The following is a 17,031-nucleotide window of genomic DNA, read 5'->3' as shown; positions in this document are numbered from 1 at the left end:
AGTGTTGCCGGGGGTTGCGGGTACCAAGATTCGATCCCGGCAAGCCAGAGTGCCGGGGGCTGCGATATCAGATAAGTTTTTCATCCCTCATCATGCACCCTCTTATGGACTGGGGAATGCGAAACCGCGTTTCCTCCCGAAAACTGCCGTACTCCCTCGACCCTAGGCTTTGGAGCGCGTTCCCAGGGCCAGGCTTGGTCGTAGTCGCGGCAGCAAAAGGATGAAACGAGGGGGCCGCACCCACCTCATTCCCGCCTCCGCCAAAGGCGTGAGAAAGGGCGAGCGACGTGGGAAGGCGGCGGGGCCTGTTGCCGGGTGAAGAAATGTCTGTCCGATGGATACCAAGGATTCGCTCCTTGGCGTGGGTTCAACCCGCGAGACAAATAACCCGGCAAACATCCCCCTTTCATTAAAAAACATCCCACTCAGGTATAGTCCAAAGAGGATGAAAAACATGAATGAGAGGATTACAAGTTTTAAATGCAGCTAAGGCCCGAGGGCTTACAAATTAAAAAGATAAGGTGCCCGTAATCCCTTTCCTGTCCCTCTTTTCAGGAGGTAGGTCAAGGAGGCGAAAAGGGGAAAAAGGGGCGCCTAGGCGAGCTACAGGTGCCAGAAGACACCAAGAGAACATCCTGGGGGGCCGACCGAGGGCTTGACGGTGATGGCGACGCCGGAAGCGGGGCTCGAAGACGGGGCAGCAGGACGTCAGCATGCTGTCGAGGGCACCACGCCCTCGTACTCCGACCTGACGGCCTTGTCGCCAGCCCTCTTCCCCTTCCGCAGCCTCCCTACGCCAGCCGCCCAAGGAGACGCCCCCGGGGAGTTCAAGGAGCCGGCGACACGGATGACGGGGTCGCTGGTGCCGCACGGAGCGGCGCCCGACACCTAGTCGAACCCGCCATCCCGCCGCCCGCTACCCTCATCGTCGCTGTCGCTCCCCTCCTCGTCACTCTCGCTCGAGGGGGAGCCTTCGCTATCGGAGGAGCTGTCCATGCAGCACTTTGCCCGAGTGCCAAAGCACCCGAAGACCTTGACGGAGAGGAGATCGCCCTCCAACAACTTAAAATGGAGGGTGAGCCCCCCCGTCAAGCTGTGGATACGTGCGAACGTCTTCCACGCTCGATCAAGATACATCACATTAGGGGCTGGGAATACAACGCGGACCCGCGTGCCGCTGATCCCACAGCCCCTCATGTGCAGCCTCAGTGTCTCGGGCGGGTCCGACTCCATCGCACTCGCAAACGGAGCTGGAAGCCGGAGGCGACGACGAGGCGCCCGGCGCAGCCTGATGAAGAACTCGCAAGGGTCGTCCCCTATATGGACCGCCGTAGGGAGGGGAGCCGCCGGCGGAGGCGGAGCTGGCGCGCCGCCCCGTCCGCCTCTTCCCCGAGCGCCTCGACCTCGTCCTCGACCTCGTCCATGACCTCGCCCCCTCCCTCTTCCCCTTGTGGCCGGCTCTGCCACCACGGGTGCGGGAGAGGAAGGGGTGCGCTGTCTGGCGGCGACCCTTGCCACCACAGATGAAGGGCCAGGATTCCCTTTCTCCATGGCGGATGAGAGAAAGGGGAGCAGAAGCTGAAGAAAGGAGGAGATGGGAGAGTGTGGGCTTCCGTGCTCCCCTCCCGCTCTTTATAAAGGAGCGAGGTGGGGGCTCGGCTGCCCCGCTCGGCGAATCAAGGCACGAGGAGGGCGAGGAGTCGGGGCCAACCCGCTGCCCCTGCTCGCGGCGGCCCAGCTTCCCACTTCCACCATCCGCGATCCCAAGCGCATGGGAGCCGCGTGGCGAGAATACGGGACCGAAGCGACGCATGAGGCGGCCTCACCCCGCCCCGTGATCACGGGGAGTGGGCGCCTCGGAAACCGCGCACCGGCCTCGTCCAGTAAATGCACCACGCCCCCACGCCTACCTCCGTCTAAGGAGGAGGGCGTGAACCATCCCCTTCATCATGGCCTGACGCAGGCTCGCGGGGCTTAGCCCCACGCACGTCGCCCACGTCGCCCACGACGCCGCGTCTAACGCATGCCGTTCTGGGCGTGCGCGGTGGAAGCGGAGAGGTCTGCGGCGTGACCTAGGCCACGCGTGCCCGTGCACTGTTTTGGGCCTGGCCCAACAGCGCTCGGCACCGTGTCTGGCCCAGGCCCGGGGGCTCCTGTCGGTGTACTAGAGTAGGGGTACCCTAGTACCCCGAACTCGTGCACGGGCAGTCGCAGCATCCCCGCGGCAAGCCTTGCCGGGTGACTGCCAAGACCCTTCGCGGCTACTTTGAAGGCCATTCAAGAACAAAGTACTCAAAACAAGGCCCCGGCAAGAGGAGCTTGCCGGGAAGGCAAACCAAGGCCCTGGCAAGAGGAGCTTGCCGGGAAGGCTATCAAAGGCACCTCGAGACCTTGGCAAGGGGAGCTTGCCGGGAAGTCCACTCGAGGCATTTCAAGGAACTTGCCGCGGCGCGCTACGCGCCCAGGCAAGACCCGGTGAGCGACAAGCTCCCGGGCGCGACAAGACGACGAACGCGGCAAGGCGCTTGCCGCGGCGAACCGCCTCTCCGAGCCCGCGCTCCAGCACACCCGCCCACGTGTCGTTCTCCCGGGCACACGTGGCGGGAGGCCGTGCAGCTAGGGGTGTGAGGTGGCGAGCAGGCGCCGACGAGATAACCATCGTGGCAAACGGTGGCGTCCCTAAGCGGTCCCCCTTGGTACTGTTTAGGCGACACAGACGGGCATTTAATGCCCTTGTCCCCTGCCGTCAGGGTTAGGTATGATAACACTGTAGCAGGTAGCTGTGCCTACTACAGCACCTAACTGTGCCTATCCACGGCACCCTTTCCATTTTTGCCCTCGACCTCCGTTGCTATGTCGGTAACCCCTTGAGCATATAAAAGGAGGCCCGTGTGCAACAGAGGGGGGGGTCGGCCATTTCGAGAGCCTTCGGGGTAAGCCACTTCGAACACTCACGCTCGGTCTTGCTAGCCGCCGGTGTGTACTATAGCACTCCGCGTTCCCAAGCTAGAAATCAATACCAAACCACAAAGCAGGAGTAGGGTTTTACGCATCCGTGCGGCCCGAACCTGGGTAAATCGCTCGCGTGTTTCGCCTCGATCTGCTCTTTGCTCAACCTCCGCCCCCCGCCGAACCAAAAGGGACCCGGTCCGCCGGTCCCATAGGTGTCCGTGGATCAGAAACCCCGGCACTACCCACATATCAAATTATCAAAGTAGCAAACACAAATCGAACCAACATGATGAAAGTGACTAGATGAAATTCCCGTGTACCCTCGAGAACACTTTGCTTATCATAAGAGACCGTTTTGGCCTGTCCTTTGCCTCAAAAGGATTGGGCTACCTTGCTGCACTTTTTCTACTATTATTGTTACTTGCTCATTACAAATTATCTTGCTATCAAACTACTTTGCTACTTACAATTTCAGCACTTGCAGACATTACCTGGCTGAAAACCACTTGTCATTTCCTTCTGCTCCTCGTTGGGTTCGACACTCTTATCGAAAAGAGCTACAATTGATCCCCTATACTTGTGGGTCATCAGGGCTATTTTCTTGCGCTGTTGCCGAGGAGTAAAGCGCCTTTGGTAAGTGGAATTTGGTAAGAAAACATTTATATAGAGTGCTGAAATTTATTGTCACTTGTTACTATGGAAAACAATCCTTTGAGGGGTTTGTTCGGGGTATCTTCTCCTCAACCGGAACCACAATTAGCTACCCCTCAACCTACTTCACCTACTGAAAATATTGAATATGAAATTCATTCGGGTATGATAGAACAACTACTAGGTAATCCTTATGCAGGAGATGGAACCGAACATCCTGATATGCACTTGATATGTGTAGAACAAATTTGTGGATTGTTCAAGCTTGCAGGTTTACCCAGGGATGAAGTTATGAAAAAGTTTTCCCTTTATCTTTGAAGGGAAAAGCATTGGCATGGTATAGGCTATGCGATGATATTGGATCTTGGAATTGGAATCGATTGAAATGGAGTTCCACCAAAAAAATTATCCTATGCATCTAGTTCATCGTGATCGGTATTATATATGTAATTTTTGGCCTCGTGAAGGAGGAAGTATCGCTCTAGCTTTGGGGAGGCTTAAGTCAATGTTATATTCATGCCCCAATCATGAGCTCTCAAGAGAAATTATTATTCAGAATTTTTATGCTCGGCTTTCTCGTAATGATCAAACATGCTTGATACTTCTTCTGCTGGTTCTTTTTTGAAGAAGACTATTGAATTCCGGTGGGATCTTTTGGAAAGAATTAAACGCAACTCTGAAGATTGGGAACTCGACAAAGGTAAAGAGTCAGCTATTAAAATTAAATATGATTATGTTAAATCTTTTATGGATACCGATGCTTTTCAAAAGTTTAGCACTAAATATGGACTTGACTCTAAGATAGTACCATCCTTTTGTAAATCATTTGCTACTCATGTTGAACTCCCTAAAGAGAAGTGGTTTAAATATCACCCACCTATTAAAGAAGAAACTAAAGAACTGGTACCGGTTAAAGAAGAGGCTATACTTTATAATGTTGATCCAGTTGTTCCTTCTGCTTATATTGAGAAACCACATTTCCCTGTTAGGATAAAGGAACACACTAAAGTTTCAACTGTGGTTAACAAAAGCTATATTAAAACACCTAAACCTGATGAATAAATTAAAGTTGAACCTAGTATTGCTATGGTTAAAGATCTCTTGGATGAAGATATGGATGGGCATGTTATTTACTTCTGTGAAGAAGCTGCCAGAATTGCCAAACCTGATAAAAAGGATAAACATAGACCTGTTGTTGGCATGCCCGTCATCTCAGTTAAAATAGGAGATCACTATTATCATGGTTTATGTGACATAGGTGCTAGTGTGAGTTCTATTCCTTACACCTTATATCATGAAATTATGAAAGACATAGCATCCGCAGAGACAGAAGACATAGATGTTACTATTAAACTTGCTAATAGAGACACTATATCACCAAGTGGGATTGTTAGAGATGTTGAAGTCTTGTGTGGGAAAATAAAATACCCTACTGATTTTCTTGTTCTTGGTTCCCCAGAAGATGACTTTTGTCCCATTATCTTTGGTAGACCTTTCTTGAACACCGTTAATGCTAAGATAGATTGCAAGAAACAAACTGTCGTGTTAGTTTTGGTGATGAGTCTCATGATTTTAATTTTCCAAGTTTAGTAAAAAGCTTCATGAAAAATAATTGCCTAGTAAGGATGAATTAATTGGTCTTGATTCTATTGATGTACCACCTACTGATCCTTTAGAACAATACTTGCTAGACCATGAAAATGATTTACATATGCATGAAAGAAATGAAATAGATAAGATTTTCTTTGAACAACGTCTGATGCGTCTCCATTGTATCTATAATTTTTTATTGTTTCATGCCAATATTGTACCACTTTCACATACTTTTGGCAACTTTTTATATGAATTATTGGACTAACCTATTGATCCAGTGCCCAGTGCCAGTTCCTGTTTTCTGCATGTTTTTTGTATTGCATAGTATCCATATAAAATGAAGTCCAAATGCAATAAAATTTCACAGAGAATTATTTTGGAATATATGTGATTTTTGAGAGTTGGAATCACCGCAAACGGAGGCCCATGGTGGGTTGTGCTCGACTCGTACGTCGGTTGGGGCTCTACTTCGGGCGCAAGGAAGCTTATATCCGGAAAAAAATCTTGTTAAAATCTCAGCTCAATCAGAATTACAGATCTCCGGGAATATAAGAAACGGTTTTCGGCCAGATCCGGGGAACGTGAAATAGAAGAGAACAGAGAGGGAGATCCAATCTCGGAGGGGCTCCCGCCCCTCCGCCGCCATGGAGACCAAGGACCAGAGGGGGAACTCTCCTCCCCATCTAGGGGGGAGGTCAAGGATGAAGAAGAAGTAGGGGGCTCTCTCCCCCTCGCTTCCGGTGGCGCCGGAGTGCCACCGGGGCAACGATCGGGACGACAATGTACATCAACAATCCTGCTACCGTCAACACCAACTTTCTCCCCCTCTATGTAGCGGTGTAACACCTCTTCCCCCCTCTGTAATCTCTACTTAAACATGGTTCTCAACTCCATATATTGTTTCCCAATGATCTATGGTTATCCTATGATGTTTGAGTAGATCCGTTTTGTCATGTGGGTTAATCGTGATCTTGGTTGGTATGATTGTATATCTTATTTATGGTGCTGTCCTACGGTGCACTCAATTCTCACGCAAACGTGAGGTGCCCCCGCTGTAGGGTGTTGCAATATGTTCATGATTTGCTTATGGTTAGTTGCTAGAGTGACAGAAACTTAAACCCGAGTAGGTGGGTTATGACGTATGGGAGTAAAGAGGACTTGATACTTAATGCTATGGTTGGGTTTAACGACCTTAATGATCTTTAGTAGTTGCGGATGCTTGCTAGAGTTCCAATCATAAGTGCACATGATCCAAGTAGAGAAAGTATGTTAGCTCATGCCTCTCCCTCATATAAAATTACAAGAATGATTACCGGTACTTGTTATCGATTGCCTAGGGACAAATAACTTTCTTGTTGATAAAAAACCTTTTACTTAACACCTAAATTTTATTATCTTGCAAAGTACTTCTAGTTTTAGTCTTGCAAAGTAGTTCTAGCATCACACCTACAAAATAGTTTCATACTTGTTTCCAATAAAGCAAACATCAAGTGTGCGAGTTGTATCGGTGGTCGATAGAACTTGAGGGAATATTTGTTCTGCCATTAGCTCCTCGTTGGGTTCGACACTCTTATTTATCGAAAAAGGCTACAAACAATCCACTATACTTGTGGGTTATCAAGACCTTTTTCTGGCACCGTTGCCGGGGAGCAATAGCGTGGGGTGAATATTCTCGTGTGTGCTTGTTTGCTTTATCACTCTGTAGTTTTATTTCTTGTTCTAAGTTGTTATCTATCTTTAGTTATGGATATGGAACACGAAACACAAAAAAATTAGTTGTACTTGCTACTCATGGAGATAGGGAACCTCCTAAAACCCTCGATGCTCGTTATGTGAAAAATATTACGCACTACTTTGATAATCCTGAGAAAACCCTAATACGTCTCCAACGTATCTATAATTTTTGATTGCTCCATGCTATTATATTATCTATTTTGGATGTTAAAGGGCTTATTTTTACACTTTTATATTTATTTTGGGACTAACCTATTAACCGGAGGCCCAGCCCAAATTGCTGTTTTTTTGCCTATTTTAGAGTTTTGCCGAAAATGAATATCAAATGGAGTCCAAACGGAATGAAACCTTCGGGAGCGTTATTTTTGGAACAGACGTGATCCAGGAGACTTGGAGTGGACGTCAAGAAGAAATCAAGGAGGCCACGAGGCAGGGGGCGCGCCCTCCACCCTCATGGGCCCCTCGTTGCTCCACCGACCTACTTCTTCCTCGTATATATATCCATATACCCCGCAAACATCCAGGAGCACCACGAAACCCTATTTCCACCGTCGCAACCTTCTGTACCCAAGAGATCCCATCTTGGGGCCTTTTCTGGAGCTCCACCGGAGGGGGCATTGATCACGAAGGGCCTCTACATCAACTCCATGGCCCCTCCGATGATGTGTGAGTAGTTTATTTCAGACCTTCGGGTCCATAGCTAGTAGCTAGATGGCTTCTTCTCTCTCTTTGGATCTCAATACAAAGTTCTCCTTGATTCTCTTAGAGATCTATTCGATATAATCTTCTTTTGCGGTGTGTTTGTCGAGATCTGAAGAATTGTGGGTTTATGATCAAGTCTATATATGAACAATATTTGAATCTTCTCTGAATTCTTTTATGTATGATTGGTTTATATTTGCAAGTCTCTTCGTATTATTAGTTTGGTTTGGCCTACTAGATTGATCTTTCTTGCAATGGGAGAAGTGCTTAGCTTTGGGTTCAATCTTGTGGTGCTCGATCCAAGTGACAGAAAGGGAACCAACACATATTGTATTGTTGCCATCGAGGATAAAAAGATGGGCTTTACATTGTATTGCATGAGTTTATCCCTCTACATCATGTCATCTTGCTTAAGGCATTACTCTGTTCTTATGAACTTAATACTCTAGATGCATGCTGGATAGCGGTCGATGTGTGGAGTAATAGTAGTAGAAGAAGAATCGTTTCGGTCTACTTGTCTCGGACATGATGCCTATATACATGATCATGCCTAGATATTCTCATATTATTCTCTTTTCTATCAATTGCTCGACAGTAATTTGTTCACCCACCGTAATACTTATGCTTTCTTGAGAGAAGCCACTAGTGAAACCTATGGCCCCCGGGTCTATTCTTCATCATATAAGTTTCCAATCTATTTTATTTTGCAATCTTTGCTTTCAATCTATATCATAAAAATACCAAAAATATTTATCTTATTATTATCATCTCTATCAGATCTCACTCTTGCAAGTGGCCGTGAAGGGATTGACAACCCCTTTATCACGTTGGTTGCGAGGTTCTTATTTGTGTGTGTAGGTACGAGGTGACTCACGCGTGGTCTCCTACTGGATTGATACCTTGGTTCTCAAAAATTGAGGGAGATATTTACGCTGCTTTACTACATCACCCTTTCCTCTTCAAGAGAAAACCAACGCAGTGCTCAAGAGGTAGCAAGAAGGATTTTTGGCGCCGTTGCTGGGGAGTCTACGCACAAGTCAAGACATACCAAGTACCCATCACAAACTCTTATCCCTCGCATTACATTATTTGCCATTTGCCTCTCGTTTTCCTCTCCCCCACTTCACCTTTGCCTTTGCCTTTTCTTCGCCTTCTTCCCGTATGTCTTTTTGTTTGTGTTTCCACGTGCCTTCTATTTGCTTGCATCTTTACTCGCTAAAAACCTATTGATATGGATCCACTTAAAGTGTTATACTTGGATCATCTTTCATCCTTATGTGCTCGTGCTGAAACTCCAACTAGCCTAGTTGATGGGAAATCTTTAGATGAGCATGCTCATTTTGTGCATCACCATTTGTCTGAAAAAGGGACTCTTATGGGATCAAATAAACAAATTGCTGTGTTATGCTTGGAATCTTTGTGAAATTTGTGGTCTTACTTGTTGCTCTAAGAACCCTAAAAAACACCTCCCCTACCAATGTGATTTTGGTGATAATGAAATCTTATCTTCTTATGCAAAGGGTGTTTATAATTACTACGATATAGAACAAATTGAAGAATTTGTTGCTTTTAAGGGTGCTTATGAAGTTGCTTCTCTGATTGAAAAGTGTAACATCCCAAATTTTCAATTTGGAATGTTATACATTAGATCATCACTACATATCATATATTTTTTATTTGCTTTTGGCCTGATCCAGAAATTCTACGCAACTCAAGGACCCACAGAGAGAGTTGGGGATTTTTTTATTTTCATATTTGAGTTTTTCTCAAATTTTGAAAATAGGATCATTTGATTTTATTTATTTTATCTTCAATTATTTCCATTATAGAAATATGAGAGAGGGAATAAAATGAATTTCCCAAAATAAAGAAATATTGAGGATTTAATAAAAAATCAAATAAGATTTTTATTTTGGAGTTTTTGGCTAGTTTATTTGAATTTATGAAAAATTGCACATTTTTCAAAACTGCATTTTAGGGCCAAGAAAATGTTCATCGCGTTCTAAATATTTTATTTAGACGGTGAAAATTTATTTTGGCATTTTTAGAATTTTACTTTATTTTCTAGAATTTTTCTTAGTTTCGGCGGAATTGTTTTAAAAAAAAAACTGTTCGCGCACCCGACAGGGCCGAAGGCCCAGCCGAGCCGGGCCAAGCTTGCTCGCCGCCGTCTCCCGCACCGGAGTCCCGAGCGAAGCCACCGCCATCGCCCGAGTCCAGGAGGAGCACGCCTCCTTCATCAATTTTTTTATTTTTTATCGGTTCGTTTATTTAGCGAGCGTTCGCTCGTTCGTTTGTTTTAACGGCCGAGTTCACCGTTTAGTTTCGGATAACGAACGTTCGTTCGTTAATCTGTTCGTCAGTTTTTCTTTTTCTCAAATTTTCCGCGATAATTTCTGATCGTGATTTCTGATCCGATTTTCGTTTTAGTTTATCTTTTCGCTCGTTTATCGGAATTAGGGATTCAAGCGCCTAGAGTTTCGTCTCGAAACCCTCTTTCCGTTTAACCAACTCAAACAAGTTTTTGCTTCTGAAAAAATTGACTTAGATCCAGATTAGTAATAGAAGCTTATTTTCTCTCGCCGTTTGATTTTTGTTGCTTCATTTGATTTGTTTCTTCTTGCAAACCGGAGTTCCTAAGTTGAACTTTCTGGTTAGATCTTTTATTTGAGTGTTACATGTGCATTAGATGAGTACTTATTGTATGCTTGTTTGTTTGCGATAGAGTACCCGGAGTGCGCCGCTTGCTACTTCGAATCTCTAGGTTTTCTGGATCATCAACAAGGCAAGTAACACTTTGATCATACCTCTTACCACCCAGTTTTATCGCATTAGATCAATCCTCAAACATTGCATGATTAGGATCTAATTAAATTGTGGGTTGGGAAGTAGATGAGGTAGTACCTATTACCTGTTTTATTATCAAACCCTTGGGAGTTACTTCTACGTTTGCTTATATTGCCATGCTATGCTAGTAGACGTGGATTGGGTGAGTGTATCCATGATAGATGTGAGATTGTTAATTAATGGTTTATTTAAGGTGACAACTTTAACACACATCTGGGTGGATTGAGGTACCTGGGTATTCAAGCGATTGCCTGTTTTTCTTTATGGACCGCCACCCATGCTCAAAGGGATCATGAGATTATTCATACTAGAAACTTCCGTGTGCAGCCACAAGCTACTATGGGCTCTAGCATAGTTGATTAAGTTGTGCGAACTCTTACAGTGGTAGACTAGCAGATGTAGGGGAAAGTAGGTGTAACGGTCTACCCGATCGTAAGGTGCTAGCGCTTCTGAAAGACTATGTCTCAGTCATCCGTTTCTCAAACACCATGTAGTGCGAGAATCCCAACGGAGGAGATCGAGTCTTGTAGGGAAAAGTGTGCAAACCTCTACAGAGTGTATAAACTAATCATGATTAGCCATGTGCCCGGTTATGGACGTCTTGAGTATCTAGTACTTGGATTATCATGTGAATCTCATCATGTGACTTTAATTAATTTTGTTGGGTTTTAATGATGATGTTTAATTGGGATTGAGAGGGTGTCTACGCTCTCAATGTTTAACAACTACCATGATAGTTAAATAAAATTTATTCCTTGCGGTAGGGAAAACTGGCTTTACGCAAAACTATAACCATAGAGCTTTCCACCAGCCATATATGCATGTAGTATAGCCTATTTCTGTTCATTACCCTCTATGTGTTACTTTGCCAGCATATTCCATGTGCTGACCCGTTTTCGGGCTGCAACATTCATGTTGCAGACTTTCAAACGATGAGTAAGGAGCCTTAGGTCGTGGTTCTATACTCAATGATACCGTTGGAGTTGATGGACTCACTTTTCTTCCAAGCCTTCCGTTGTTATCGTTATTTGATGGCCTTAAGCCATGTTATTTGTAATAAGTTCTCTTTTGAGACACTCATTGTAATAAGTGTGTGATTGCTACTCTATTATAAATCCTTCAAGTACTGTGCGTGTCAGCATTACTGATCCAGGGATGACACTGAAGCACAGAGATCAGACTGTTTGAGGTCTGGTCGCTACAAGATGGTATGAAAGCACACGTTGACTGTAGGACACCACCACTAAGCTAAACCCCTAGATCACTACTCACTCTTCTCATTTCTGACTCCTCATCTTTTCTACTCTTTTAGGATGGCGGATGCAAGGAACAAGTTCACGAAACCGGATGAAGATACACCCTTTGGACGCCACCTGAAGGAAGTCACTAAGTACCTGAACATCGGAGTACCAAGCTTCACCGGGACCTACAACGCCACTTTACCCGAGGAGGAGAGCTGGATTATTCAAGTTCAAGTTCCAGGAAGGACGTTCGCGCCAGTCACCGAGCCCATAGAGTTAGCCTTTGATGCACCAACATGGAGTCTATGAAAGAGCATGGCAGCCCACATCGCCATGGGACGTATTGGAGAAGTTTACCGCAATTATCTCAAGGATACTATCTACCAGATTTGTGGGCACCAAGATGAGCACTGGGAAATGATCAACACCAAGAAGGATAGATCAATCGCAGCTTTTATCCAGGAATTAAACCAGCACATTTGACGCCAGGAGAACCAGATGTGCGCAGGCATGTTAGATCTGAAGAAGGCGATGACAAGAATCACGGAGCTGGAGGAAGAACTCAAGGCTACACGTGAAGATTATGAGGAGGAAATCATCGTACTAGTGGAGAGGAATGATGACCTGATTAAGAATATCGGAATATTCATGGGAGACCCCACACCAGTAGAAGAAGACGAAGAACCCAAGGAGATTCGCCCGAAAGACTACATCATCATCGACGACACCGACTCTGACCTGAGCGATGATGACTTTGAAGACGAAGCTGGAGCAGATATCATGGAGTCTGCAATCGAGGAATATTTCTAGTAGACCACCACATCAGTAGTAGTATTCCACCATGTAAATAGAGTAGTCCAAGCACTTTTGCGATAGTTAGACCGATTGTATGCCTTTGTTTGGTTGATTGAGTGAAATGTTTGTGTTTGTCTCATGTGCATATGGGTAGTGTTTTCTCTTTAGACCTCATTCTATTCTAATCTCTCCCCTCTAAACCCATCAGATGCCTCCGAGACGTGACAATGGATTTGCTTTCCGACCGGAGCTCACTCAGTTGATCCAGCAACAGAATGCGTTGATGCAGTTGCTAGTCCAGAATCAGAATCAGGGGAATAACAACAACAACAACCCACCACCACCACCTGTTGATCACTTAACCCGTTTCCTTAGACTGAATCCGCCGGTGTTCTCCAGTAGCATTGAGCCTATAGTAGCAGATGATTGGCTCCGCAAGATTGGAAGGGAGTTAACCACTACCGGATGTACTGACGCTAAGAAGGTGCGTTTTGTCGCACACCAGTTGGATGGACCAGCAGCATCATGGTGGGAGAATTACACTATCACCTACCCTATAGCCACGGTGACATGGGATCAATTTCAGCAGGCTTTCCGTCAGCCCATGTTTCAGCAGGAGCTATGGACATGAAGAAGCGTGAGTTTCGCAACTTGCGCCAAGGAGGATGGACAGTTGGCCAATACGTGGATGACTTTAGTAAGTTAGCACGTTATGCCCCGGATGACGTTGCTACGGATGCAGCTAAGCAGGAGAAGTTTCTGGAAGGACTGAATGATGAGTTGAGCTTGCAATTGATGGTAGCAACTTTTAACAACTACCAGGAGTTGGTAGATCGTGCTCTTATGATAGAAGGGAAGCAGCAGCAGATTGAGAACCACAAGAGGAAGTATGGACAAGGGAAATACAATTCAGGAGCTCAGCAGAAGCCACGTTTTACCCCGAAAACGGGAGGTCATTTTCAGCATACCCATGGAGGAGGAAGTTTGCATAATCATAATGGACCAAGAACGGTAATGGGAATGGGGGAAGCAACGGTCAAAACCGTACCAACCCATCAACCCCAGCCAAGAGAGACCTGAGTCAAGTCACTTGTTATAAGTGTTAGAAGACCAGACATTATGCCAATGAATGTCCTAAAGCCCAGAATGGAAATGGCAACGGAAGCTCGGGGAAGAAGCCAAACCCTTTCAACAGGGGACAGGTGAATCACGTTAACGTGGAGGAGGTTGAAGCCCAGCCAGATGCAGTAATAGGTAAGTTTTTGGTTAAGTCATTTACTGCAATTGTTTTTTCGATACTGGTGCATCGCATTCATACATATCAAGGGGATTCGTGGATAAGTATAAACTGCCCACCAAAGTTCTTAGAACACCTATGTTAGTAAGCTCACCAGGAGCGGTGTATATGGCCAGTAAAGGATGTTTTCAAGTGCCATTGAGTATAGGTAGGCATGTGTTTCCCTCGGATTTAATCATTTTGGAATCGCAAGGTTTGGATGTAATTCTGGGTATGGATTGGCTATCGATGTATGGAGGAAACATTGATTGCGCCAGTAAGTCGATTTTGCTTACCACCCCACAAGGAAGAAGGATCAAGTATGTGTCACGGCATGAGCCGAAGAGGACACAAGTAAATTCCCTATCAGGAGTTGTACAGGAGGAAGTACCGGTGGTAAAGGATTTTCCGGATGTATTTCCAGAAGAATTGCCCGGCATGCCACCGGATAGAGACATTGAGTTTTTGATTGAGCTTTTGCCAGGCACAGGACCAATATCTAAGAGACCGTATAGAATGCCTGCAAAGGATTTGGAGGAGATTAAGAAGCAGATTAAGGAGTTACTAGATAAGGGATATATTCGCCCAAGTTCGTCACCTTGGGGATCAACAGTACTTCTAGTGGAAAAGAAGGATGGATAGTTAAGGATGGTTGTTGATTGTCGAGGATTGAATGAGGTGATGATCAAGAATAAGTACCCACTACCGACGATCAATGATTTGTTTGACCAATTGCAAGGAGCTAAGGTATTTTCCAAGATCGATTTGTGATCAGGATACCACTAGTTGAAGATTCGAGAGCAGGACATACCTAAGACAGCTTTTACCACAAGGTATGGGCTATATGAGTATACCGTTATGTCATTTGGTCTGACTAACGCACCTGCTTATTTTATGAACATGATGAACAAAGTGTTTATGGAGTTTTTGGGTAAGTTCGTCGTAGTATTCATTGATGATATTCTGGTTTACTCAAAGGATGAAGAAGAACATAAAGAACATTTGAGTTTGGTACTTGGTAAGCTCAGAGAACATCAGTTATACGCCAAGTTCTACAAATGTGAGTTTTGGTTGAAGGAAGTTGGATTCCTCGGACATGTTATATCCGGAGAAGGAATAGCAGTAGATCCCACCAAAGTTGTCACTATGACAAATTGGGAAGCCCCAACAACAGTTGGAGAGATCCGGAGTTTTCTTGGACTCGCGGGATTCATTGAAAATTTCTCGAAGATTGCAAAACCTATGACGGAGTTGTTGAAGAAGGATACCAAGTTCAAATGGACTGAGGAATGTGATGCCAGTTTCCAGGAGTTGAAGAAACGTTTGGTTACATCGCCAGTGTTGATTCTACCAGATCAGCGCAAGGATTATGAAGTATATTGCGACGCTTCACGTCGAGGACTTGGAGCAGTGCTTATGCAGGATGGAAGAGTTGTTTCTTATGCCTCACGACAACTTAAGCCCCATGAGTTGAATTATGCTACACACGACTTGGAGTTAGCAGCCGTAGTGCACGCATTAAAGACGTGGAGACATTTTTCTCATCGGAAACCATTGTGAAGTGTACACGGATCACAAGAGTTTGAAGTACATCTTCACGCAAAAGGAGTTGAATCTCAGGCAAAGGAGATGGTTGGAGCTCATCAAGGATTATGATATGAGATTACATTATCATCCCGGGAAGGCTAACGTAGTAGCTGACGCATTGAGCCGCAAGAGCCAGATCAACACACTAATGACCGGGGAGTTACCAAAGGAGTTAGCCGAGGATCTTCGTGAGCTATGTTTGGAGATAGTTCCGAGAGGCTATGTAGCAGCATTGGAGATTCAGTCTACTCTGATGAATAAGATCAAAAATGCCCAGAAGACCGACAAGGATATTGCCACCATAAATGAGAAGATGGGCAAAGGAAAAGTTAAAGGATTTCATGAGGATGAACACGATACCTTATGGTTTGAGGACCGCATTTATGTTCCTAATGACCCGGAGATCAGGAAGTTAATTCTGCAAGAGGCCCATGATTCGCCGTACTCGATTCATCCAGGAAATACCAAGATGTATTTGGATTTGAAAGATACTTTCTGGTGGAACGGAATGAAGAAGCATATGGCAGAGTATGTAGCAGTTTGTGATGTATGTCAGAGAGTAAAGGCAGAGCATCAGAAGCCAGCAGGATTGCTACAACCATTGCCGATACCCGAATGGAAGTGGGATAAGCTAGGCATGGATTTTATCACGGGATTACCCAGGACCCGTTTAGGCTATGACTCGATATGGGTTGTAGTCGATCGTTTGACGAAGGTAGCTCATTTCATCCCAGTGAAGACCACTTACACCAGTGCTAAGTTGGCAAAGATATACATGACCAGGATCGTATGTCTGCATGGAATTCAGAGAAGCATTGTATCAGACAGAGGAACCCAGTTCACCTCAAAGTTCTGGAATTAGTTGCACGAAACTTTGGGCAACAGACTAGAGTTCAGTACAACTTTTCATCCGTAGACCGATGGACAGGCCGAGAGAGTCAATCAGATTTTGGAGGATATGCTGAGAGCTTGTGCGTTAGATTATTGATCTAGTTGGGATGACAACTTGCCATATGCGAAGTTCTCTTACAACAATAGTTATCAATCCAGTTTGAACATGGCCCCTTTTGAAGCCTTGTACGGAAGAAGGTGTAGAACACCATTGTCGTGGGATGAAGTTGGAGACTGCCAGTTATTTGGACCAGATTTGATTAAGGAGTCTGAACAGAAGATGAAGTTGATTCGCGATAGGCTCAAGGTAGCCCAGTCCAGGCAGAAGAGCTATGCAGATTCTAAACGCAAGGAGATAGTTTAAGAAGCCGGAGATAGAGTTTATCTTCGTGTATTCCCACTTTGAGGAATTAAGCGCTTTGGAGTTAAGGGAAAGTTAGCGCCACATTTTGTGGGACCATACAAAGTTTTGGAACGCATGGGTGAAGTTGCTTATAAGTTAGAATTACCTAGGGGATTGTCGGGAGTTCACAATGTGTTCCATGTTTCCCAGTTGAAGAAGTGCCATGCAAAAATGGCGGATATACCGCTGAGAGATACAGTGCCGCTGGAAGCGATTCAGTTGGATAGTGATTTGACCTATGAGGAGAAGCCAGTTAAGATTCTCGAATATGCCAGCCGACTCACCCGCAGTAAGGTTATCAAGTTTTGCAAAGTTCAGTGGAGCCACCACACCGAGGATGAAGCCACCTGGGAGCGAGA

This window comes from Triticum urartu, chromosome 1A, assembly GCF_056163025.1.
Source record: "Triticum urartu cultivar PI428250 chromosome 1A, HENAU_Tu73, whole genome shotgun sequence".
NCBI lineage: Eukaryota > Viridiplantae > Streptophyta > Magnoliopsida > Poales > Poaceae > Triticum > Triticum urartu.
Note: the sequence above shows the minus strand (reverse complement) of the source record.